The sequence below is a fragment of the Capricornis sumatraensis genome, chromosome 6 (assembly GCF_032405125.1).
Source record: "Capricornis sumatraensis isolate serow.1 chromosome 6, serow.2, whole genome shotgun sequence".
Classification (NCBI taxonomy): Eukaryota; Metazoa; Chordata; class Mammalia; order Artiodactyla; family Bovidae; genus Capricornis; species Capricornis sumatraensis.
In genome coordinates, this window is record NC_091074.1 from 93477323 (window position 1) to 93487681 (window position 10359).

Genomic DNA, 10359 nt, shown 5'->3' on the forward strand with positions numbered 1-10359 from the left:
GAGGTGGCCATTCTGTCCCTAGCAGCTCGGGGTCCACCAGGACATTGCATTCCATCACAGTCCATCGGAGAGTGTCCCGGGGCCAACTGCAAGGGTGAAAGCAGGAGGCATTCCATTGGCTGTGGCTGCAGCAGGACTGGGGAAAATGTCCTCGCTGTCCAGTTTGGACACTGCTGGGCCCTGAGGATGCAGAGGAAAGGAAATCCCTGTTTGGAGTGGCTATTGCCATTGAGACACTGAGAAGAAAACGTGCAGCCATGGAAGAGAGAAGCAGGGTGTGTGTGTGTCGGCGGGGGGCGGGGAGTGGTGGCACGAGGTACCTGGAAGCCTCACTCCTGACCAGGACATGGGGAGGGGTTACAGAGAGGGTGCCTAAGTTGAGGGCAGGGCCACCAAGATCTGGAGGAGCCAGTGAGACACAGTGAGAAGAAGGAACCTGGGGGAGAAAAGGCCTAGTCATGGGGTCTCCACAGGGTCTTTTTTGGTGATGCTCCAGGAGGCGAGAGCCAAGGGGCAGGCCTGGCGAGTCTTAATAGACCCAGTTGGCTGCAATAGGGATGACCAGGGCAGAGATGGAGACAGGGCCAGGTATCTCAACACAGACCCCCATGATGGGCACACCAGCAGTCATGGTTATATAGGGACACTTCTGCCAACTGTGCCCATGCAGGCATGGACCTATGTGGCCAGAGCTACCAGCTTTTCAGGAGATGAAAGAAACTTGTTCTTATGAAACATCCCAATAAATGTTAACTATTGTAGAGTTTGAAGTCATGGGGTGGGTGGCCAGTGGATGGCTCCAGGGATCTCTCCGGCTAGGGGCATCTGGCCTGCCCTGAGCCCTCTGGATGCCCCAGTAAGGACTGGGAAAAGGAGGCTGCCTGCCTGAGTCTCCACACCGTATGTCTGGGTGACTTTGAGACTGGGCTTCTTCCCACGCACACATTGCCAACATCTGTCCACCCTCTTCTTGTCCCAATAACCCAGGGCCTGCCCACACCACACTGCCCACCCACAGAGCGGGGAGGTGGATGCACACTGGCTTTTAGCTCCTTCACTGTCCTTCCTTTTCAATCATCTCCTCCTCCCCAAGTCCAGCTCCCAATCCTGCAGGACAGGAGGCCATCCCCCTGTCCTAAAGAATGCCAGTTAGGGCAGGAAAAGGTCTGAAGTACCCAACTGCCACAGGAGTTAAAGGCCTGAGCTGAAAGTCTTCTGTGCCTCCAGGGGCTGCTGCCTGCAGTGTGAGGAACACACGTCCCCACTAAGGCCACGGGGGATGTTGGCTGTGTCCCTCATAGTCATGGGAAGAGGAAGGAGCCACCATACACAAGGGCCTGCTGCAGCCAGGCACCCAGCCCAGCCATTAGCTGAAAAGAATTATAACTCAGGGAGTGTCTTAGTAGTAATGAAACAAAGACCCAGAGAGGGAAATACACTTGCCCAAGGTCACACAGTAAATCAGGGCCACCCATTCACTCTCTGTCCATTTCTTCATGCAGCAAGCACTGACGGCATGCCTGTGTGCTGGGCACTAGGGCGCCAGCCACTCGGATCTCTGGGACTCAGGGATTGAATAATGCCCTTTAGCCTCTGACCCTGCCACATTTCCAGCCTCATTTTCTCCTGCCCTCCCTTGCTCCCCTGCTGCTTCATCCTGACCTCAGATTACCAGGCTCCAGTCACTGGGTCTTCAGAACATACTAGTCTCCCTCCCATCTCAGGAAATTTGCACATGCTGTTCCTCTGCCTGGGGGTTCTTCCTTCATGACTTTGCAAGAGTCTGCTCCATGAACCTCAGCAGAGCCCTTGCCCTAATCTCTCTAGTTTTTGTTTGGGTATTTGCCTTCTTGTTTAATCTCTGTCTCCTCATCTAGAGCAGAAGCTCTGAGGGCAGAATGAAGCACCTATGATAGCACCTGGCAGAGAATAAGTGCTCAGTTAATATCTGCCAACAGCATTAGTGAAAGTTCAGGGATTTTGCTCTTGCCATGCAGCCCCAGAGCCCTTTGGGCCTGGAATCCTCTTTTAACAGATCTTCTCTAGTGGCTCAGATGGTAAAACATCTGCCTAAAATGCAGGAAACCTGGGTTTGATCCCTGGGTCGGGAAGATCCCCTGGAGAAGGAAATGGCAACCCACTCCAGTATTCTTGCCTGGAAAATCCCTTGGACGGAGGAGCCTGGTAGGTTACAGTCCATGGGGTCGCAGAGTCAGACATGACTGAGCGACTTCACTCACTTTAACAGATCAGGAAACAGAGCCAATGGCTGCCTGGGATCATAAAGGCCCAGTGGCTCTCCTGCCCGCTCCGAGGTCCCCAGGTATCCGGGACATAGCCAGGTTCTCCTCAGACATCTGGTCCCCATTGCAGAGAATAGCACGAGACCAAGAGAGCTGCCACGCCCCCAGAAAATCACCAGAGGGGCTGCTGCTGGTGCTGGTGCTGCTGCTGGTGCTGCTGCTGCTGCTGCTGCTGCTGCTGCTAAGTCGTTTCAATCGTGTCCGACTCTGTGCGACCCCATAGATGGCAGCCCACCAGGCTTCCCCGTCCTTGGGATTCTCCAGGCAAGAACAATGGAGCGGGTTGCCATTTCCTTCTCCAATGCATGAAAGTGAAAAGTGAAAGTGAAGACGCTCAGTCGTGTCTGACTCTAGCGACCCCATGGACTGCAGCCTACCAGGCTCCTCCGTCCATGGGATTTTCCAGGCAAGAGTACTGAGTGGGGTGCCACTGCCTTCTCCGACCAGAGGGGCATTGGGACCCAAATGGGTCTGACTTACACCTGTGCCCATCCCTCACTGCCCTCCCAGGAGATAGTGGACCCCTGTACACATGGAGGTGGTAGGATCAGTCCCTGAAGCCCCGGCTGACATTCCCAGGCCTTGGGGGGCTCTAATCCGCATCCCCTAGATGCTCACAGGGCCTTCCCACCTCCTGGGGTCTGATAGAGCCCTGGAATCCAAGCCCTTCCTAGCAGCTGGCCCAGGTGCTGGGCATCCAGGAAGGAGGGTGGGCTCACCTCTTCAAGAGCCACTGCAATGTGTCTGTAGACCAGATCTCTCTGAACGATCCTTCTGTGAGCCCAGCTGGCAACTGAGAGTGGCTGTTCTGTGGACTCCCATTGCCCATTCCTACTAGTCACCTCCCCTTCCTCGTGGGGTTCCCAGGGGGCCGTGGATGGTCCTAGAGGACTTCAGGTGGTCACAGGGGATTCAGGTGGTCCTGAGGGGCTCCAGGTGTTTCTGAGGGCCCAAGATGGGTCTCTAGTTGGTCTCGGGGGACCCCAGGTGGTCCTCAGGAACTCGAGATGGTCCCTGTGAGGCTCCAGGTCTCCCCAGGGAGCTCAGGTATTCCTAAGTACTCCAAGTGATCCGAGGAGCTCCAGGTGGTCCCAAGGCAACCAGTTGTGACAGGAGGCCTGGCTGCTCCCTAGTCACATACCCTCCTACATCCACCCCTGCCCCCCAATTGTAAGAGAGAAAATGGAGGGCCAGAGAGGTGGGCCGGACGAGGGCAAGCCATGGGGAGCAGCCAGGAACCCACCCCAGCAGGATGGCAAGTACCAGGTGGTGCCAGGGAGAAGAGCTGGTGGCTCAGGTGGGCCATCTGGCCCCAAGGTCATAGAAAGGGAAGGTGTGCAGGAGAAGGGAAGGTGTGCAGGAGAAGGGAAGGTGTGCAGGAGAAGGGAAGGTGTGCAGGAGAAGGGAAGGTGTGCAGGAGAAGGCCTCCATCTGGGCCCCTATACCACAGGCTCACTGGCCGGCTCTCCACTCCCTCTGCCGGGGTTGGTCCAAGATGGCCATGTGACCCAAGACAGTCAGTCCCCCTTTGAGGGTGGAGGGGGACCATCCTAGAACGAGATGGGAGGGCCTCCCAGCGAGCCCAGACTAGGATAGGAGAAAAGAGGGAAGAAACACATCTCTGACTTTTGCCTGAAGCAGCAGCGGCGAGCGAATAAAGTTCATCTGGAGCCCTATTTCCTCTACGGCCCTGCCCCACCCCACAGCACCCACAGACAGGGACCAGCCTGCATCCTCCAAAACGTCCTGCCTTGACCCTATATTCCCAGCAGGATCCAGGCTGGCAGTATCCCTGAGAGGGACAAAACCCTCCCCTTTCCTGCCAGGGCCAGGCCTGCCCCTGGGGGGTCTGGTCATCAGCACTCCAGTTCTGCCTGCTGAAAATGCGCTTGCCACATCTCATGAATCTATCTTCATCTTGGAGGGCCACTTCCCTGTGCTCTATCCAAACTCAGAGAGCAAATCATAGCCCCCCCGGAACATCTGCCCCCAAGGGGCACTGGAAAACTGACACCAGAGCAGCCCATCTCCAGAGAAAAATACTGGAGTAATTCCCAAAGCATCCCCACTTCCCAGAGGCAGGGCGTGGCCATTCTCTGTGTGTGGTCCTAAACCCAGAGTCCTCCAGCATTCCCTCCTTCCTCCCAAAACCTCGGGGAAGAGACCATCATCTTCACTCCATTCACAGAGGGGGACACTGCAGCTCATCACTGAGAGTCATGCCCTAAGTGGGTTCCCAGTAGCTCCCAGAGGAGGGGAACACGTCTTAGGTGGAGCCCCACTGGCTCCCAGCAGGGGGCCTGTGTCTTATGTAACTTTCTCTCAGTAGCAGATCCTGCTACACAGATCGAATGCAAGGAGTTTATTTGGGAGGCAACCCAGGAAGAATAGTAGCGGAATGGAGAATGAGGCAGAAAAGGGAAGAAAGCCAACACAAGTTGGCTTCCTGAGTTGAATAGTGTCCCTCATCCCAAATCCATGTTCACCTGAAACCTCAGAATGTGATTTTACCTGCAAGTATATTTTTCACAGATGAAGTTAGTTAAAACGAGGATTGAGTGGACCGTAAACCCAATGATTGGTGTCCTTATAAGAAGAGGACAGGACGCATAAGGAAGGCCTTGTGAGGACGGAGGCAGAGACTGGCATGTCACAACCATGAGCCAAGGAACAGCAAAGTTCACCTGGAGTGACCAGAAGCTCACTCTGGTGTGTGTGGCATAGAAGGATCCTTTCCTAGAGCTTCCAGAGGGTACACAGCCCTGACAATATCTTTATTTCAGATTACTGGCCTCCAGAACTTTGAAAGGATAAATTTCTGTGGTGTTAAGCCACTAAATTTGTACAACAGCTCTAGCAAACTAACACAGATTTTGTACCAGGAAGGGGATGCTGCTATAACAGATATCTAAAAATGCAGCTGCGGAACTGGGTAATGTGTAGATGCTGGAAGAGTTTTGAGGCACATGATAGAAAATGCCTACATTTCCTTGAAGACATTGTTGGTAGAGATATGGACAACAAAGGTGATTCTGGTGAGACCGAGGTCAGAAAGAAGTGAGGACTTTGGGGCATATACCTGAAGAAAACCATAATTCAAAAAGATACACACACCTCAATGTTTATCACAGCACTGTTTACAATAGCAAAGACATGGAAGCAATCTAAATGGATAAAGTAGGCATGATAGCAGCAACATGGATAGACCCAGAGATATCTCACACTAAGTGAAATAAGCCAGACAGAAAAAGACAAACATTGTAGAATCAAAAAACAAACAAAAACCACACAAATGAACCCATATACAAAACAGAAATAAATGCACAGACATAGAAAACAAATTTATGGTTACCAAAGGGGAGAGTGGGAGAGAGGAATACATTAGGAGTTTGGGATTAACATATATATACTATATATAAAACATATAACTGATGAGGACCTACTGTATAGAACAGAGAGCTATACTCAATATTTTGCAATAACCTATAAGGGGAAATGATCTGAAAAAAATATATATGTATGTATAACTGGACCACTTTTCTGTACTGGTGTACGACATTGTAAATTTTTACTTCAATTAAAAAAAAAAGAAAAACCTCCAAAAAGGAAAAGAAAAGAAAGAAGTGAGGAAAATGTAGAGAAACTTTCTATTGTCTCCAAGAATACATACACATCATCATGAACACATTTTTGATATAAGTATGAACATGAGAGGTTCTTCCAGTGAGATCTCAGATGGAAGTGAAGAACTGGTTATTGGAAAAGCCATGAAGTAGCAGAAACTTGGCTGAATTATGTTCTAATGTTGAGTGGAAAGTAGAAATTGTAAGGAATGAACTTGACTATTTAGCTGAGGAAATTTCCAAGTAAAATGTGGATGATACGGCCTGGTCTCTCCTTGCTGTTTACAGTAAAATCTGAGACGAAAGAAAGAAATTGGGGAAGGAACTGATAAGCCAAAAGGAATCAGCGCTTGATGATTCGGGAAGTCCTCAGACAGTAAAGAATCTGCCTGCAACATGAGAGACCCAGTTTGATCCCTAGGTCGAGAAGATCCCCTGGGGAAGGAAACGGCTACCCACTCCAGTATTCTTGCCTGGAGAATCCCATGGACAGAGGAGCCTCACGGGCTACAGCCCATGGGGTTGCAGAAAGTCAGACACAACTGAGCAACTTTCAATTCACTGCACTTCAGTTTGTTAAATTTAGGAAATTCACTGTTCAGAAAGTGTGGTCTAAAGACAGCACCAAAGGTGTGGGAGAGCCTACTGCTGAAGAGATTAGGCACATGACTTGCAGGCCTACTCCACCATCTCAGGGGAATGAAGGAACAGAGATGGGGTTACTCAGGAAAGATCTGTGGAGCCTCTTATCTGATGGTGTGGCTCCCTGTGAATTATACAGAAGACCGGCAAGGTTTTTGAGACTATTACATCAGTTACATCTGCCAGTCTAGACTGAGAGGCCCAGGGATGGAATGAAGTGAAGAATGGCTTGGAGGCAGAGCCATGAGGCAGAGGCAGAGAAAAGAGAAGGTGGGGCTACAGCTACTGCCAAAGCCACAGAAAGCAGGGCCACCATCATGCACCCAGAGCATCAAGACACAAAGGGTTATTTACAGGCCGTGAAATCACTGAACTGGCACTGCTGGGCTTCTGACTTGCACCAGTGGCTCCTTTGCGCCTTCCTTTCTCTCCCTCTAGGACTGATTTAAGACTCTGGGAGATGTTGGGATGGGGTGCATGTATTTTGTACATGGGGGACCAAAGTGACTTTTGAGGGGGTTAGAAGGCAGATGATGATGGGTTAAAATTCATGTGACTAAAATTCATGTCCACTTGGAATGTCAGAATGTGACATTATTTGGAAGTAAGGTCTTTGTAGATGTAACTAGTTAAGATGAGGTCCATCCAATCACTGGTGTCCTTATAAAAAGAGGGAGTGAACACACAGAGAGACGAGCTGGTGGAGGCAGACTGCAGCGGTGCACCTACAAGCCAAGGCACACCAAGGATGCATCTGTCGTTTTAAGCTTCCTGATGTGTGGTACTTCCTTGTCGTGGGCCCAGGACACTGATACACAGAGGCTATTAGCAAGCAACTGAGGTCTGGAGCAACTGAAGCCTGGCTGCAGGGGAAGCCTGTGTGCCAGTCACCCATTCCTCCCAGCAGAGACCCCAGGACAACGTTGGGGTTTTTAGATCTTCCGCAGTGAGATGAGATGAAGTGCTCGCAATGGGAACGTGTGAGCCATCTCAGTACAATGATGTTAGGGAGGGCCTGAATAGGGTTTGGGCTTATGTGAGGCAATTTTGATGAGGGTTCAAGGAAGCAGAGCTGGGTTGGATGCTGTTAGGAAGTGGGACTTGTTCTATGCTTGAGTATCAGTAAATTTTATTGGAAAGTGTGAGGAATGAAGGGAAGCAAAGGCTGTGGCTGGTAACAAAGCAGCGGTCACTTATATCACCAGGATGGGGATGGTTAGTTATGTCTCTATCCTGGTGATATATGGTGTTGCCTGTCTCACAGAGTGACCTTGTTTGATGCTGATGTTCTGTGACAGTTTCTGTTCACCAGGACAGCCCCAGCTTTCTCATAGTGCAGAACCATCGCCTCGGAGCTAACCTGCCCCTGGGGCTGGGGGCTGGGAGCTGGCAGCACACTGCACCATGCAGGGCTATACAAGGAAGCACCACTGTTGCTTAGGAAGCAGAGGGGGAGGGGGACCTGTGGCGAGAACCTTTACCATGGTTTCTACAGGAAGGAATGAGTGAGCAGGCTTTACTCCCGGGCCCTGGGAACCCAAGAGATCACAGAGGCTGGCAGCATGGGGCACAGAGTCAGGTAGGAGCAGGTATTTAATGATTCGATTGAAAAGAGGGAGTCAAGAAGAGCTGGGCAGGGACCTTTTAACTAATCACACTGTGAGTCTGGTTTTGAGAGGTGGTGGCCATCAGCAAGGCAAGGCAGGACCTGTGCACCCCCCAGTCCTCTGAAGGCTGAAGGAGCATGTTCCCCACCGAGGATCACTGTCTTCTTTCCACACATTGTCTCTGCACAGGGGCCCCAGTGAGCACCAAGATACAAAGACATTTAGCCCATGCACCACCCTCGAGGATCTTGGCCTTCACCAAACGGGCTGGCCTCAGCCTCCCCTGGCCCACCTTGAGCCTCTCAGAGGAGCTGAAAACAAGGCAGTTTCCAGGTGGACTGGGACCATGGGGGGACAGGGGAGAAACGTGTATGGCAATATGCATGATTCACATGAGCTTGGACCCACCTGGGCTGAGCTGGGCCTCGACAGGAAGGAAAACTCGAGGGCACCATCACTGGGACTCCACAAGTGGGTATGTGAGAGATGACCTTGTCTCTGGTTATGGTCTCTGCCCGCCTGCCCTCAGATAGCATCTTTACAGCCCAAGGCCAGACGAATAAAGTGTACATTCCCCTGAACAGTTCAGAAAATGTGGACAAACATCAAAAACATAGACATTACCCATATTTCCTATCAGCATTTAACGCCATGTCCTCCAGCCCTCCTGTGTTTGCATCTGCTTGTGCGTGTTTTATCAGAACTCAGACTACACCTACACTTAGGGTCTGAATTTGATCCTAGCTCTCTAACATGGAGTGGCCTGCCAGTGTGCAGGTGCCCATCAGATACTCAGGAGAAGTCTTGCCTAGTGCTTGTGCTCCCATGGGGGCCCTCAGATTTGCTGAAGGTGAGATCTGAGTTCCATGGCAGCTTGATAAACAGAATACAATGGAAGTGAAGGCGAAGACCTGGATAAACAGGCAGTTTCCACTCCCTGTCTTCAGGAATGCTTGCTCCTAGAAGACAGCACCATGTCAGAAGGAAGCTCAAGCAGCCCTGTGGAGAGGTGATGATGCCCTGGGATGAGCCCTGTCTAGTGGAGTCTCACCGTGGAGCACAGCCAAGGTGCTGAGCCCTGCCTGGACTGCAGATTTATGAGAAGAAATGACTGTTGCTGTAATAAACAGTATCTGTTCTAAACAGTATCTGTGGTTATGCAGTCACAGGTTCACATAACCCTGGTCCATCGAGTGACTCTACCTGACACAGCTCTTTGTCCAGGGATGAACACATGGTCCAGCCCACCTCTGGGATGAGGTGTTGGGATGCTGAAAGAGTGGCTCCCCTCCTCTGGGATCCTTAGCCTCAAGGGCTTCCCTAAAAACTTTGAAACTGCCAACAGCTATCTCTTCTGGGTCGATATTGGGTTTCTATTCCTTGAAGATGACTAATGCAGCTATTTAGCAAATGTATGACTCATAGGCCTGAGCCTCAGTTTCTCACTTGTAAAATGGGGACAGCAAAGCGCTCATGCTGATTACTGGAAAATCAGTAATCATCAGACTGAATGATAGAAAAGCAGCTGTCAGCACAGGGAGTGAGGAGGTGAGTAGGTACGCAGGCTGCAGGGCTCAGAACAGCCCCTTCCTGCTCTCTGCTGTCCCAACCTTCCTTCTGGCCCTGACTATGGGGCTCGGATCCTGGGCATACTTGGACTTGCGATGTACATCTTGTCCTTCCTTTGGCCCTGGCACGAGGAGTGTTAACATGCCCATCTCAGGGAAACTGAGAGGCAGAGAGAGCCAGAAAGTCAGGCCCCAGAGGCTGGGCCTTGGGGGTAAGCGCTGTTGCTATGGACAGGTCCTTTCCCCAGGCCTCAGATTCCACATCTGTGAAATGGGAGCCCTCCAAGCACCTGTTCCATGCAGGTCTCTCCAATCTGTTCATTTGGATGGCCTTGGCCAGCCTTCCAGACCTTGTGAAAGACCACTCCCTAGGAGGCCCAGGAAGTGCCTTCCCACAAGGAGTGTGCCAGGCCACAAGCCTGGGCCTCAGTGCCCCTGAGCCACAGCCTTGGTAGATGTGGCTTGGGAGAGGTGGGGAGGAGACAGGAGCCCAGAGACAGGGCAGAGCTTACCCAAAGTCGACCAGCAGGGTGCAGAAGTAGTTAAAATGCCCTGTGAGGGGCTGATGAGGGCCAAGAGGTCACAGGGTCTGTGTTAGGCAGGGGGAAGCAGGCAG